General features: G+C 44.2%; 1 long non-coding RNA gene across 1 annotated transcript; it reads left to right on the forward strand.

Annotated features, from left to right (window-relative positions):
- The first annotated feature begins 1,737 nt into the window (after positions 1-1,737).
- Positions 1,738-11,391, forward strand: LOC138962273 (uncharacterized). The gene is made up of 3 exons (XR_011454460.1): positions 1,738-2,440; positions 4,836-4,959; positions 8,197-11,391. It is a non-coding gene; the product is annotated as an uncharacterized lncRNA (long non-coding RNA).
- Positions 11,392-16,298: the final 4,907 nt, after the last annotated feature.

A 16,298-nucleotide genomic window follows, 5' to 3' on the forward strand; every position in this document is an offset into this window, starting at 1 on the left:
GTCGGCGTGGTAAAAGTGTGTGTGTGTGTGTGTGTGTGTGTGTGTGTGTGTGTGTGTGTGTGTCCTTGGCTGCTGCTGCTGCTGCTGCTGAATTACTTGTTTTTACGATCTATCTGCGGAAAACATTGACTCAACAGATGATGGGTTCACGGTACCAACTCAGAACACTCCAGATAGAAGACGGCACCAACACAAGAAAATAAAGACTACTACTCCCCCACCCACCCCGTACTACAAACCAGAATTGATTACCAGAACTGAACACGGCCAGCCCTGGCACATCTGCTCTGTCTGGAACCTCAGCGGCTGTCGGCTTTCTGTTCGCTCGAACAAAGACTCCCGACTCCACCTCATCGCCACTGCCAGAACTCCAAGCCCGCCTGGCTTGGGGTGGAGGTGAAAACTGACATCAAAGCCAGAATCTTTTCAATGGTAAAAGCTAAAGCCAAAATGAACTGGTCGATTTCAGACTTGACCTAATTTTGTTCACCACCCTCGGCGGTTCAGTCTGTCGAAAGCTATATCAGCCCTGGTACTCATTACCCGTTTGAAATCAACAAGAGCAATAATGCCACTGTCGCCACGACATCAAAGAGACTTGAGAGACAATCATATAACGGGTTTTCATTCAATGCTGCGAGGACTGAGCCACAGCTGTGAGGCGAGAGACAAAGCCTGGCGTCGATTCTCTTTCGGCAACATCTGAAAGAACGCACGTGCTCTCTAGCGAATTTTGCATGCGCGCACGTGCGCATATGGACAGCGGGAGAGGGCACGCGCCACCCTTCTCTGGAATTAGAGCACCGGCATTCGTCTTTGAAACAGGACAGAGAGCGCACTAATTGAAGCGTTCTTTGTCCTGGCAAAGAACCGCTCGGTAGTGATGCCACATTCTCGTTGGATAGCCGCGTCGAATTCCGCAAGAGTTCCACTAGCTGCTTGTGTGTACATTTTTTTCTCGCCGACCAAAATATCTACACAGTATAGTAAATCAATCATAGCATAATATAATGCTGAAGAGCATGGCTTATAGTTGTGTAATGTTTAACACATTGATAGGATGTTGTGCCGTTTATGTGGGACGTTCACACGTTGTTGCTGATGTTACCTTCTTTGCGCTGATGAAGTAGATTGAATAAAATCGGGTGTGTGATTGTGTGTGTGTGTGGAGAGAGAGAGAGAGAGAGAGAGAGAGAGAGAGAGAGAGAGAGAGAGAGAGAGAGAGAGAGAGAAATGCAGGGGCTATAAACGCTGCAGTCTTGCACAGCGACACGATTTACTGCCCGTGGTTCGCTGGCTTTATCAACAAACACAGCAGCCTCAACCACGCGGCGTGGGTTTTTGGCGTCTATTTCGACGGTCGATGTAGTGTCGTCTGCTACTAAAATGTCCACCGCTTTTCATTTTGGCACACGAATAATGGCACACACTTTGTTTTTTCTAAGAAACTGAAACGAATATTTATTCTCCATTTATGCAGCAGCCAAATTCGTGTATGAACACGTTCAAGGCTTCCCCACCTTCCAAACACATTTCGCCCTCGATAACGCTCGGCGTCCACGCTCGCCGCGAGCAGGCCTGGGCAAGTCCCGATACTGCTAGCCTCGCCATGACGGGAGAGCGGCCCAGCCAATCGCTGACGCTCTTTGTAAATGTCCGCCCAATGAAGGCGGACTTGACACGACACGTGACCGATTTTGCCTCGCTGAAGGGATGAGAACCATGTATAGTACACGACGGCGTTTTAAACTTGTCAGAGCAAGCGTGATCGCGGAACGGAGTACACCTACGTGAAGGGATTCTACAGTTTTTGTTGCAAGAGTTTTATTTTCCATCGTGTTTGTGTCAAATTAACTCATGGCGAGGGATCTTGTTCTTTCGACGCCCAAGAGGCAGTCTGTGCGTCGTTGTTTGTTTGGACACCCAGACAGAGACGACGAGTTCCGGAGAACGAGGATTGAAATGGATGCTGCGGCAGCCTTGCGGTTCAAACGCAAATGGAACTTCGATGTACTAAATGACGAGGAGTGTAGTGGCAACAGGAATGGGGAATTTCAGTGGAAATCGTCTTCCGAATCGGATATTCCGGACTTCTACTCTAGAGGATATACACACAAGTGCAAGCGGCGCGCCGTCAGACCCTGTGTTGGGAAAAGCCTCTCGTTCATGGGTGATTCCGACGACGAGAGTTCTTGTCTTCAGTCGCGTGTGCGATCCCAGAGCCCGTTGCCATTCTTTTACGACGCTGCATCCTTCGTGGATGTTTTTCTCGGGATGCGAATGCCATCTCCGCAAGAACCAGTCACACCCACGCCCACAGAAAGGAGGAGTACGCAGACGACACCTAGTACCGACAATGACAGTGCTCTTTCAGACATTTCTGACTTCTCCCCTGTTCCTTCCACTATGCAGAGGAGTTTATCCCAGACGCGGTTGACTGGTAAGTTTTTCCTCAGTCTCATTTGTTAATAGTGAGACGCAGACACGACCATCTAAAAATACATTGTTGTTCACTAAATTGTGCCCCGCGCGAACTAGAGTGTAAATAACTATCTCCAGGCTAACTCGTGTCTTGCGTACGCACGTAGCCTCTAATAAACTGGTTCAGTTGCTATTCAGCCTATTGTGGAGATATGGCGAAACGCGTCAGCCACGCTTTTGCGGTTTTGGACGAGTAGACGGGGGGAGAGATTTGGGAGGATGGGCACGAGTGAGGTGTAGAGGAAGGAGTTTCAAGGGAGTAAGGTCGCTTGCTTGGGTGGGGTAATGGTAAGCGAAATTAAGCATCACATCTAAGTTTTTCAGACTGTACGATATCACGTGAACCTGTGTCAGCATGCGCCGGAAAACGGTGGACTATCTGTTATGAACGTACGGGGGTTTGAAGTGAAGATGATGGAGTATCTTGTCATAAGAACCGCGTGTGTAACACAGATAAAGAAAGGGTGAGATAGGGGATCTGATTTAGTTTCTCGGTGAATAGGCCTACATGAAGAATAAGCGAGAAGGAAATTATTTGACGCTATGCACCATCAGAGTACAATGCTTGTAGACTTTGCTCTTCACCCTCATTCAACAACTTTAATTTCACCCTTCGTAGCCAGTAGCAAGTTCGTGCATGTCGGTCTCTTTCGTTCAGCAGTGTATAATTCCAGTACACTATTCTCATCTTTCTCTACTTTCGCATTCTTATTTTCGACGAGGCCATTTTGACAAGCCGAAATGACAACTGCTAAATTTACTGCGAAATGTGGTGCGTTCTGCGCTTGTGCGAAATCAACTTGATTTGATGAAAAAGCAAAAATTCAATTAAAAGGCAGCTGTTGCCAGACGAACTTGTCAGTAGTCTTGATTCCTCGCTGGGCGAGGAATCAATATTTGCCTCAGTTCAGAAGCCATTACTGCTTTTCGTTGTAAATGTCAAAAGGTGGTGTTAACTGAAACCATACACTGATGGAACCACATATGAAGAGCGGATTTCGTTGCGCAGTTACAAAGGATGAATCAATACTGACTTGCGCACATACGAGAAAGTTCACACCGAACGTAGCTTGCCTAGAAAGAAATATGGGAAGCTATTCATTTTCTTTCTCTGTAGTTTCGCGCATATTATTTTTGTATTGAAGTGGAGATTTCCTTGTTGGGAAAGCTTTACATGTTCAGCAGAAAAAATCAAGAATACCACTTTCCGGCCCGACTAAACTACGCGCCAGCATGCTCTTTTCCCAAGAACGCACATGCAATTGATCAGCATACTGTGTGACCCCCCCCCCCCCAGTCCTAGTCGTCTAGTCTTTAAATGAAGACAATTAAGACATTGTGAACGGAAAATCTGAAAAAAACATGGTTTTGAATGGGGGGTTCCATTAGAGTTTAATTCAGCGCGAGGGCTAACCGCCGAGAAGAGGCGGCAAAACAAAGGATTGACTGTAACATGTCGGAGCCAAGCTGGGAACGGATCGATTCTATAAATCATTTTTCTCACTCGCACTGCAGTCGTTCACAATTTCTCTCTTTTTCTTTATTTCCTCTTGAAATGTCTTTTTTGTATATTTTGTGCCTTAGGGCTCTCTCTCTCTCTCTCTCTCTCTCTCTCTCTCTCTCTCTCTCTCTCTCTCTCAGGCAATCAAAACATCTACAGACACGCCGTGCCCAGCCTTGCTCTTGTGCCAGTGATTTCGAATCGCGCGTCGACGCTGGCGATTGGCAAGGAAATGGAAGCATGTCTGGACAGGTCTCGAGAAAGCGCTGTGTCCTTTTAAAAACCGTGCGAGATTAGTGCCAGGGGTTTGACGCTTTGTAGTATACGGTCTCCGAGCCCAAAAGCCCGAGGGGTGAAATGTGTGTTTATGTTGGGTGCATGCGTGTCCGATCATATTCACCGAATCAGCTGTTTCGCGGTCGCTCTCTGCGGTTTAGGCTTCGTTTGTGATCGGGTTCGTTTGCTGGTGGTCTTTTTAGTCTTGTCGTGTTTCGTTTTCGCGGAGAACTTGTTAATGGTAACCTCTCAAAGGTTATTGTAGTTTTTCAATCATGCAGACATACCCCGTTAACATTCATTGTAAACAGTAAGCTTTATAACAAAAGAAACAATTGGTCGTAGATGAATGTGGTTGGTCATTTTCCAACTTACTTGTAGCTGTTCAGAGGTTTCTGAAGTCTAGTTCAGATTGATTTTTTCTTTGTCAATCTAGTGTGTGTTTTGAAGATGAGTAAGATGTCCGGTTTGGAAGTTTTGCTTGCTTCAGGTTCAAGTTTAAAATTTGCATCGTTTCAAACTAAGCTTTGTGTTTGCTATGATATATTGAATATTAATTGATGTTTATTCTTTTCAGACATGTGGCCGATCAAGAAGAGACGCCGTTCAGTCTCCTCCGACCAGCGGCCATCAAAGAGGGGGAGAATGGACAGCTTATAGTAGTCAACGTTCTCGCCATATTTATAAATAATTTATTCAAGGTATGTATCTGACTTGTACCATTTTTATGGTTTGAAGAACGTTTTTTGTTGTTGTTGAATACATCTCTCTCTCTCCCTCCCTCCCTCCCTCCCTCCCTCCCTCCCTCCTCGTGTTGCCCGAGTACGACTGAGAAGATAGACGCAGAAAATAGGAAATCGGTTGCAGATGGAAGAGACAGTGCATGGTCATTGGGTAAAATTCCCACTCACAATAGAGTCATAATCTGAAAAGATCACACAACACATATTCCGCCTATGCAGCCTATTAGTGCATAATGGATACACACACGATCAAGTTCGATGTTGCACTGCTATGCGTGCGTGTGTGTGGATTTTGTCACAAACAAATCTGTCAATATAAGTATTGTCGGCGGGTCAGGACCGCAGGGGCAGCCAGTCACTCAAGTAATAGTGTCCCTGGGTAGCTACGCTCCATAACAAAACATTCGCTTGACACCACCCGCCAACTCGCCCGCATGAACCAGCAAGAATTGTAACTACCTCGCCACAAAAAGCTTTTGACAATCGATCATGTAGTTGAGGGAGAGAGAGAGTTTCTCCAAAGTGTGTGTGTGTGTGATAGAGAGTCTTGTGTGTGAGACAGATGTCCAAACTCTCTGTCTGAGAAAGATTTCTCTAACTCGGAGAAAGAGATAGTTGGTTGTCAGACGTTTCTGTCTCTGGCAGTGTATTCCAGACAACGTCTTATCTTTGCTGGTCGGTGTATGATAGCATAGGCGTATTTCCTGTCTTTGGCAGGTGTTGCTTTTCACTTTGGAGAAGGGAGAGGTTTTGTAGATCACAATCTTTACTCTTGCTGCACCCTTTGTGATAAGACTAAGAGGGAAAGTGTTACCGAAGAATAACTAATATAGCTTACGGAAAGCGCGATGCAGGAAGTTTTCTGAAAACTTATGAAAAAGGTTGCTTTTGATTCTTGAGACACGCACTCACTCTCACTACACACACATTCTACGCTTTGGGTGAATCGACAGTCGCCCACCCCCCCCTCCTTTCCCTGTTGGTGCGTGTTGATTGTGATGTGTGCGCGCATATCTCATTAGTGTCAGTTGCAAATCATGGCACGCGCCGGCTCCAGAGTTTAGCGCAACTTGCACGTGTCGAGAGATAGGTGATAGCAGGTTCGTGCGGTGAATTGAGTGCGTGCAACTTTGACGTCGGCCGAAAGATCCGTCGTTTTTGACATCTCGAGCTAAGGCCCCCCCCAAAAAAAGTCTGTTTACGGTAACATAGGCAAAACAAATTAGAGTCGGTAGGTCGGGATTTTTTTCTCCCCAAAAACATATTTTTAAGCTATTTTGCCAAAAAACAGACTTTTTTTCCTCCCCCAAATGCCAAAAAAGTCTAGGGTCGCGCGTAAAAATAGGGTCGGTCGGGATACTGTAAACAGATTATTTTTTTGTGTGGCCTAAGCAGATAGACACACGCTTTTGTGTGTGGAGGTTTTTTTTCTCAGTCTATAGTAAGGAAGTATTTGGTAGACATAGCTTGTCTTGCTTCGTGATGGCTGTGTTGTTTTGGTTTCGAGGGGGGTGTTGTTGTTAATGTTATGGATGATACGTCGTGACTGATCCAGAGGTAGAGAAGTATTGTTTTGTTGTCATGATGAATCATCAGCCTGCACCGTTAGGCTACTCACTGTATGTCAGTGTGCCCGTATCATCGCTTGTCAGGCAACTTTTTTTTGTTAATGATTGTGTCGTGATGTAACCTTCATGCTAATTTAACGTCGACCCATTTCATAACATGCGCTAAAGAAGAAAGAAGCCGACTCATACTATTCTTGCCTAGCATTGTGAGATCTGCAAGCACAGCAGTTATAAAAAAAAAGTGGCGAGCAAGACAGTTATAACCTCAGTGTGTCCCTTTGTTTTGTTTTGTTTTGGTTAAACCTCTGCACTTGCATATTATCTTCTGTGTGTCATCTTTGCATGCTTTATCAGCGATTGTTACCATCTCTCTTACCGTGTGTGTGTTTTATAGAGTTGTTTTCATCTTGTGGAACAAACTGCATTGTTCTATCTGTGGCTTTTTGTATGGGAAATGATTTATCATCAGCGTGCGTGTTTCTCCATAAAAGGACAGTTTTGGAAGGGCAAATCTTTCCGTACAGCCCCCCCCCCCAACTCCTCTCCCAACTCCTCTCCCTCTGCCTCTATCCATTCTCTTCGACCTTTGAATCGGACGTGTAGTGTAGTATAGTAATAGTAGACTCCTAAAAACTCGGTTGCCTGCTTGTATTTTTCCCCCTTTACCCCTTCGCTATACACTACCGACTTTCGCGTTGCCCGGGAACTCATTTGCATAAAGCTCTTTCCTTCTGCGCGCCGTCCCCATCCATTTCACCAAAACCCCTCTCTCTCCTTTGGGGGGGGGGGGGGGGGGGGGGGGGGGGGATTGGGCATCGTGGGTTTCGGCGATCTCAAAATAGCGTGGTTGATAGCTCCCTGTGTCCTCGTCTTCCATTGGTCAGAATAGGATCTAGGCCATGGGTCAAGGGGCACGCTTTCAGCAAAGCGTCGCTTCAGCGATGAAAAGGGGGAAAAGAAAGAGGGGTGTACACACGGGCTCGTTGTGGACCCCTTTTTTGGGACACGTTTACTACACTGCGCCCAACCCCCAACAGTTGTAGCGTACGGCTGAGAGTCTGTGTTGTTGTTGTAGTAGTGAGAATGAGGTTGTGTGTGTATTTATGTCCGGGTTAGAACTTTCTCACACTCTCTGTGTATGTAGTTGCCATAATTCTAGCTGAGTGCGTGTGGCCCATTCCTTCTCTATCTTTCTTTTGCTCTCGCCTTTTAACTTACCACATGTAATGTACTGTAATTTAATATCTTTGTCAGCCTTTACGTCTTGCTCATAACTTTCAAAGCATTTACGCATGGTAGTAGAGTACGAAGCTTCGTTTGGGGGCTTTGCGTCTCGAAACGTTGTTCACTCCCTCACCCTTTAAGTTGGGAAACTGCTTCATTGTTCAACAACCCTATTTTGCTGCAAATACACCCCTTTGAATGGTTAGACTGGGTATAATAATAAAGGAGTAAATGCTTGGCATGAAGTTAGGCCCAAACAACAAGCTGGGTTTGGCAAAATCTTTATCATTGTTAAATTATTTATGCATAATGTATTGTCAGTGTATTTACCGCAACTACACATTCATTATTGACCACAAACCACATGGTTACTTACGGTTTTGTTTATCTTGTCTGTTTACAGGGCAAAAGTGCAAGGAGAGGGTGCAAGACAAGAGACCCAAGACCTCGGGCTGTGAAGATAATACATGTACTACGCTGCTAATTCGCTCTACCTTGTTGAAACAACAGCAAGTTCCGCTTCACACAATGCATTATTACCAGTACTACGACGACCACCAGGGACCAACCATGTTCTGTGGGCGGTTCCAGAGACTCGATCACCAACGAAAAACACAAATTCTCTTCCATATTGTCAACCAGTCGCTCCTTCTGCTGTTGCATTGCCTGACTCGCCTTTTGCTGTGGTGTATGTGTATGCGTGTCCCCTTTGTGGACAACCAACAACAGCAAATACAGAGGCTTGAAACGGGTCTTCAAGAACTGTTGCCTGAACAGTTTTTCTTGCTTAGTGCCAGATGAGTGGGGCGCATATCCGACGCTTCTCTTCTTTACAACCTGCACTGTATGATCACTCAGGAAGAAGCCTTTGTCAATTACAGAACCGTATGCTGATTCTGCAGCTACAGAAGAACTGAACATTGAGGCATGCATCTTGAACGTGCTGCCATTGCAAACGCTGGCTTTTCTGCTCTTCAAGTGTTTGTATTGTTGGTACTGTAGTTGTCGGGAGTTCAAATCCGCAAGACCTGCAACAAATTCAAAATTCTAGTCAAGAGTGCTAGCGAAATGTTTTCTTTGTGCGAAAGCAGCAGAATACAGACTTTCACACATGGAATGCTTGAGTGGTTTTTTTGGTAAAGTCCCAGACCAACAACCCCAACCCACCCACCCCCTCCCATCCCCCCTTCCACTCATGGCGACTGTTCTGCCTGACATTTTTTTCTTGTCAAGTGGGTCAAAACTGCTTTGATTATTTGTGAATCAAGCTGATCGTTTCTCTTTTTTTGTGTGTGAGGTGGCTAAAAGAGATGTACAGAATGCAGCAATTACATTTCAATGTGATGACTGATAGAATATTTATTCACTGGTGCAGAGAGAGTGAGTGAGTGAATGAGTGTCAGAGAGAGTGTCAGAGACAGATATAGAGTGTGTGTCAGAGACAGAGAAAAATAGAGAGACCAGAGAAAGAGTGTGGAAGATCTTGTAAGGGAGAGAGAAAGAGAGCTTGAACAACCATTTGCAAATACAAATGCTTATGAAAAGAACCATGCGTTCAAATATCCTATTATTTATGTAACAGGACTTTCATTTGGGGTAGTTTCCGACACTGGATTCACTCCTCTTCTCCAATGTGTTCATCTCATTCAAAGTCAACTACCGTAATATTTGACGGTACTTTTTTTCTTCTGAATTTTTTTCTTGCTTGTCATAGTATTGTGTGCATGTACACTTGCTACTTGGTTTTCTGTGCAAAAGTGAGAGGTAAACATGTCTTGGATTATTCTGAGTTGTTGCTGTTGTAATAGAGGCTAAAAGTCAAGTGTGGTTATTGTTGAAATGTGTGCTAGGGTGAAAGATACTTGAAGCATACCTAGGTGTTTATGGTTTCAGTTCAGGGTTAAGTTGTATTAGAATTCTGTTGATTGGCAAAAGCAAAACCATACGAGTTTCCATGATAATCTTAGTGGGTGCCATTGTCCAGTATTTTGCAAGCAAGTGGAATTTTGCAAACATCGGTTTGCTCAAATCAAGAACAGTTTTGCTACAGCTTAGTCTTGTTTGTATACAAGCAAGAACTGATTGCTCAGTTACTCGTCTCTGATTATCCTGATCGTATTTCGATACTTTGACGAGACAAACCCAATGCTGGTGTGTCAAAGAAGACAGCCACAGCGGGCTTGTTCGAGTCAAAGTATCACACCGTATCTTCAGAGTATTAACAATACCTGTCCCAATATAGGCCAACTGGTCTGAGAGGATGTTAAACCCTAATAGTCAGTCACATGCAATACTGTTGTCTTTGGCATCCAAAAAGATTCTTGGAAATGAAAGCTTTTCAAAACATCAAAAGCTCTTCCAGTGTGTTGAATGTTTAATCTACGATGGAGTTTGACCTCCTGAGTTGAATGCTTGTCCATTCAGTTGATGAGTTGTGTTATTGTGCATGATTCAATTTCGCAAGTTTGGCTTCCATGAATTCAGTCATCTTCCAAGTCCTTTTCATCCTGGACTAATCAGATCCTTATTTCAAGTATTCAAGCAATGTTGTCTTTTTTGGAGTTATGTCAGTTTGGTGTGAGAATTGTGTAATAAGTCTGAATATTTCCAAAAATCAACGATCTCAGTTTCCATTTCAAAACATTTTGTTTGTCATTCTACCAGTTTGTATGTATTATCATCCGCATTCTCAGACTTGATTCTGCTTAAATTATGACTTCATTTATTTATTAATGTTCATGGATGTTGGGCAATACTGTCGCCCTTTATGTAAATCAAAGTAATGCAGTCAAACTGTAAGTAAACAGAACTGAAACTTCTGCATTGCTAACATGTTTCAATTCCATCAAAACATTTGTATCTCCAAAGTTATATTTAGGCTATTGATTAACATGCCAAAAAAGATCTTGCTCTTATACTGAACCTTGTTGGCTAACAACAACGTAAGCAGTACATTATTTTAACGGGGAAAAAATCGTACTAAGAATGTTTGTAGGGAAGAAGGTTTCTGCTTAAGTTGAGCATATGTCTTGGTTTATACACATGATGGGCAGTTCTTTACATTTTGGACCCTCCAAAAGAGAGCCCTTTGGTTTCATGTGTATTTTTTTTTCAAGGACACTGCATTTTCTTTTCAAGGTCAAAGCCTCTTCTACACAGGGTAGTTGCAATGACACTGTGTGCAGAAAGTGAAATTGACACCTGGGGCGCAAGAATGATGTATTTGATTGTCATCATCAAAGGAAAGTGATGTGTTGAAATGTTTTCAAGCGCCTATGGTCGAAATTGACACCAAAGCACATGGGGAATACTGATCTCATAACAGTTTGAAAGAATGTTGCATGTTTTGCCTTGTGATGTAGATCTTAGTCGGGTGTGAAAGCGTTCCGATTGTCTGCTTGTGACACTGTCAGTGAAAAGGATGTCTTTTTCTGCTGTAAATATTGAAACGTGTATATTTTTGATTAGCAGAAAAGATAATTTATGTGCAGAGAAATGTGTCTGCAAGCTGGACTGCTTTGTTGTATACTTTGCATTGCAATGGCGTACAAAAGAAAAAAGCCATTTTGAAACAAAAATAAAACCATACAAAGTTTTATTGAATAGTCCTGGTTTTAATCTGTCTTGGCTTTTGCCTTCGATTTTCTCTATCTCTGTCCCTCTTTCTCCATCTGTCTCTCGTGCGTGTGCTTGATAAGAAACTGTGTGTGTGGGTGTGAGATTGTGTGTGTGTGACTGTCAGCCTATGGCCACGATAACACCATCTATAGAGTGCAATTAGAAAGTGCATTCGCACTGAGAGAGCAGAACAACAAACAAGCACACATAATACACAATTCGCTTAAAACAATTTAATACATTTGGTCAATATATTAATCTTACAGGATGAAATTGAATGCACTGCATTTTTCCCCACCTAAACTAGAAAAGTATAGGCTTGCTGAACCCCCTCGGGTTTCGCTTACACATAGTATTGATAACATAATTATGCCAAATGAACCTAGTTTGCACCAAACGGAATTTCTTGATTTTTGAGCTTGTTTTCAATCCAAACACAACATAAGTTATATAACTTAGTATTTATTTTTAGAATCACGACATGAAAAAGAATACAATGCAATCATTTTAAATCTGGTAGTGAAAATTCAATTTTAATCATACATTTTATGAGCAAACTAATTGAGTAATGTGCAAGCTTCCAAACTGAAATGCAATCCCATAGTCCAGGCTGATTACAAGATTGTTTACCTATGTTACAATCAATTTGATTAAAAACACAGTGGGTCCTGAACCTTTTTAAAAAAACAAACAAACAACAACCGTCTCTGAATGCTGTGCACGCACACACAGACACACACACAAACAAGGAGAAAATAAGAACTTGAGAATCCTGGAGGAGGAGTTAGGTCAGTTACAGTGTTTGGCTCTAAGAGAAACCAGGTTGAAGGGGGGGGGGGGGGGAGATGTTTCAGACGAAAAGATGCTACAGGTAGCTCAGGGTGTGGACAGAGTTAGTGACAGTGGCAGGTGAGAGGGATGATCACACCTGGGCGCGTTGTTGACTTGCAGGTGAGCGTGGACGCTCGTGTGCCGCCGGTTATGAGATTAGGTCCCCCTGAACACACCGAGACACGAGCCCAAGGTAAACACGGACTGCAAGCAAAACAAAAAAAGTGTGTGTTTGTGTGTGTGTATTTAGTGGGGGGGGGGGGGGGGGGGTATCAAACTCAGATGAGGGAGGGGGGGATACAAGATATGCAGGGCAGAGGAGAGGGGGGCTTGGATGGATGGATGGTGTGGGGTGGGGTGTGGTTGGAGATGAGTGAGGGGAGGGGGGGGAGAGAAATACAAGTTGTGCAGAGCATATGGGAGGGTGGATTGGATGGATGGTGTATGAGTGTGTGTGTGTGTGTGTGTGCGGGGCGGGGTAGGGGGAGAGAAATACAAGATGTGCAGAGCATAATTGGAGGGTGAATTGAATGAATGGTGTGTGTGTGTGTGTGTGGGGGGGGGGGGTGGAATAAAAGATGAAAGGATGTGCAGAGCAGGGTTGGGTGGCGGTGGTGGTGTTTAGGAGGTAGAGGGAGGGAGGTGGACCTGGGGAGGGGGAAGAGGACGAGGTGATGTTTTAAAGGCGCAGTTTAAACAGCGAAAGTTTAAAGGCGCAGTCCTTCCCTGCTCAGTGTCCCAGACTGAAGTGCCCAAGTTTATACCGTGGATCAGGCCATCGACATCCCTCCACTTGGTCACATTACCCCCCCTCCCCCCACACACAGAGACTAAACACCCAAAACACCCAAAACACACACCAAACACACACACATACACACACACACACACTCACACACACAAAACACACACACACACAACACACACACACACACAAAACACACACACACCATGCACACACACACACACACACACACACACACACACACACACACACGCGCGCGCGCGCGCGCAATACACACACACACACACACACACACACACACACACACACACACACACACACACACACACACACACAACAACGAAACAACAAAATACCCCGACTGTTTCCTGTGCAGGTTTGGGTTTTGTTTATGAATTAATTTCGTAATAACCACCAGCAGCATTTTAATATTACATTTTATAAAATAAATACAACAACTCCGCACTGAAAGCAGTCAGGCTGGTGTTTGTGTTTGGTATGTGTTAAAGAGGACGTTGAACCCAAATAGTCAGTCACATGCAATACTGTTGTCATTGGCATCCAAAATGATTCTTGGAAATGAAAGCTTTTCAAAACATCAAAAGATATTCCAGTGTGTTGAATTTGTAATCTACGATGGAGTTTGACCTCCTGAGTTGAATTCTTGTCCATTCAGTTGATGAGTTGTGTTATTGTGCATGATTCAATTTCACAAGTTTGGCTTCCATGAATTCTGTCATCTTCTAAGTCCTTTTCATCCATCCTCACCCACTCCCACTCCTCCCCTTCCCAATCCCCACCCCCAATCCGGATTTGGACCTCCACCACTTTCTTTCCTCTTCACTTCCTCCTAACTCCTCACTCCCCCGCCCCCCCCCCCCCCCCCCCCACCCCCCTCCTACTCCCCACCCCCAACCCCTTCACACACACACACACGCAAATGCTAGAAATGTCCGCGATAACACACATTAATTTGCATAGTGTAGCCTTGAAGTGGGAAGGCCACGATCGCGCCTAGTCATTGCACTTTTCCGAAGGTGATGACTTACGTTTGTCGTCGCATGTCCATGAGGCCGGTGTAACACAAAATTTTTACTCCACAAAAAATTTACTCCGGAGTAAATACTTCGTACGAAATTCTTACTCCGAGTACACTTTTCGTACGAGAAAAGAACTCCCTAAGGCACGAAAAAATTACTCCCTCCACGAAATTTTTACTCCCCATTTTTTTTTTACTTCCAGTAAAAATCTCGTACGAAAAAATGGGATGCGGGCGAAGGGATAAATGCCAATAAGTGGTCTCGCGCACACGAATGTCGCGCTACCCTCCTTCCACCCCTTCCACCACCAAGACTAACAGGGGACAAGGGAGTAAAAATTTCGTACACCTGGCATGGGAAGTTAAATTGCTCGTGTTGGGGTGAAGTAATTTATTCGTTATTTATTCGTCAGGGGAGTAACATTTTTGTACGACATGTTTTCTCGGAACTCACCTGTCTTGGGGAGTAATTTTCTCGTGCAATGGGGGAGTGCTTTTTTCGTAAAGGGAGTAACTTTTTCGTACGAAATGTTTACTCCAGAGTAAAAATCTCGTGGGAGTAATTTTCTCGTGTTACACCGAGTCGGAGATAAAGACTGACCGGCAGACGCCGACACGAAACATTCGTTTCGCACCAAACATGCAAAGTTTGGAGAACAACCTCTCCCTCCTCATCCTATCTTTTCCTTGATCCTTCTGGACATGCTTTCCACCTGACGAATCCCGTTATTTTGGGGGAAAACCAGTCTGTGATGGTAAAGGGGTTAGAGAAAACGCTCTGTTTGGTTTATTACTGTGTTGTTGTACTTTTTTTTTAGGCGGGGGGGGGGGGGGGGGGGGGGAGGGGGGGTGTTCAAATTCCCACGGATGTCATCAAGGAAACGGAATAGTGTTCGCCCACAAGTAGGACACGTTTTAAAGTTTTGCTTTTTCTTTTAATCCTTTCTCAGTGCATGTGTGCTTGATATCAGGTATGGCCTTGTATATATATATAGCGGGTATATCGGGAAACGAGTGCACAGGAAGCATTGCAAAACAATGTTTTGTGAAAAAGCACCTTAAAAATTGGGTGCTGGTTCTTTTCCTGCAATCAGTATTTGAGTGTGTGCGTGCGTGTGTGTGTGTGTGTGTGTGTGTGAGGTCGTGCATGCGTGCGTGCGGGCACCAGTGTGTGTACGTAAAGTTGATATTCTACAGTTCAGCTCTTATCCACACTCTCCTTCAGAGCCCTTCCCTCCCCCCTCCCCCTCCCCCCCCTCTTCTTCCCCGACCAACTTCATTGCTTTCTCGACCCCTCCGCTTCCCCCACCTTCCAACATAATTATAAACCCTGCATTTCATTCCTTTTTTTAAATTTTTTTTTAAAATCTGTTGATCAACACTAGTAACCATGTTAGACACACACTGAGTTAAATTCTAACACCTGGTTAAAAAAATAAAAATAAAAATAACGTTGGCTTCTTTTCATCACAAACACCGGCCACTATTTGGCAAAACTCACAACAGTCAATTTTCGTCTGTTTTGAAATTGATTAGATCGACATAGTAGTGAAACTGACAAGCGCCGGCCGAGGGTTTTTGAGGGCGCTTAGTCGGAGATTTTCACCAAAGACCGCTTGCGTGTGTGGACATCAATCTTGGCTGATTCGAGGGGTCAAACTTTGCGCGTTGGCAGGAGTACCTCACGCATGATTCAGGGCCATTGCACTCAAACCGCAAAACCTCACAGTCGGTGGGAGATTTATGAGGATTTTATTCCGCACAGCCATCGTGTTCGCCACAGTTAAAAACAAAGGGATGAGTCCAGCTCAAGTAGTGTATAAAACAGGGTTTTATTAGTGTAGTGTCTCTTATCATAAAGTCTTGGGAAGGAGGGGGAGGGGGGAGGGTAGAGTGGAAGGGGTAGAATTGTAACACAACTCGACTTGAGGAAAAGTCAATGTCCGTGTTGCAAAACTTGACTTTCGGGGGTTCATATCTGTGTTGTGTTTGCATAGGGTCGCGACTGTTTCATAGTGATAATGGTGTTTTTGTTGTTCAAGTGGGTTTTGTTGTTGTTTGTGCTGCTGCTACTGTTGCTGTTGCTGTTGTTGTTGTTTTTGTTGTTGTTGTTGTTGCTATTGCTTTTCTTTGTGTCTTTGTTGTAGCTATTTATGTTGCTTCAACTGCTGCTGTTGTTGTTGTTGTTGTTGTTGTTGTTGTTGTTGTTGTTACTGTTGCTGTTGTTGTTATTGTTGTTGTTATTGTTGTTGTTGTTGTTGTTGTTGTTGTT

This window comes from Littorina saxatilis, linkage group LG3, assembly GCF_037325665.1.
Source record: "Littorina saxatilis isolate snail1 linkage group LG3, US_GU_Lsax_2.0, whole genome shotgun sequence".
In the NCBI taxonomy this organism is placed as follows: Eukaryota; Metazoa; Mollusca; class Gastropoda; order Littorinimorpha; family Littorinidae; genus Littorina; species Littorina saxatilis.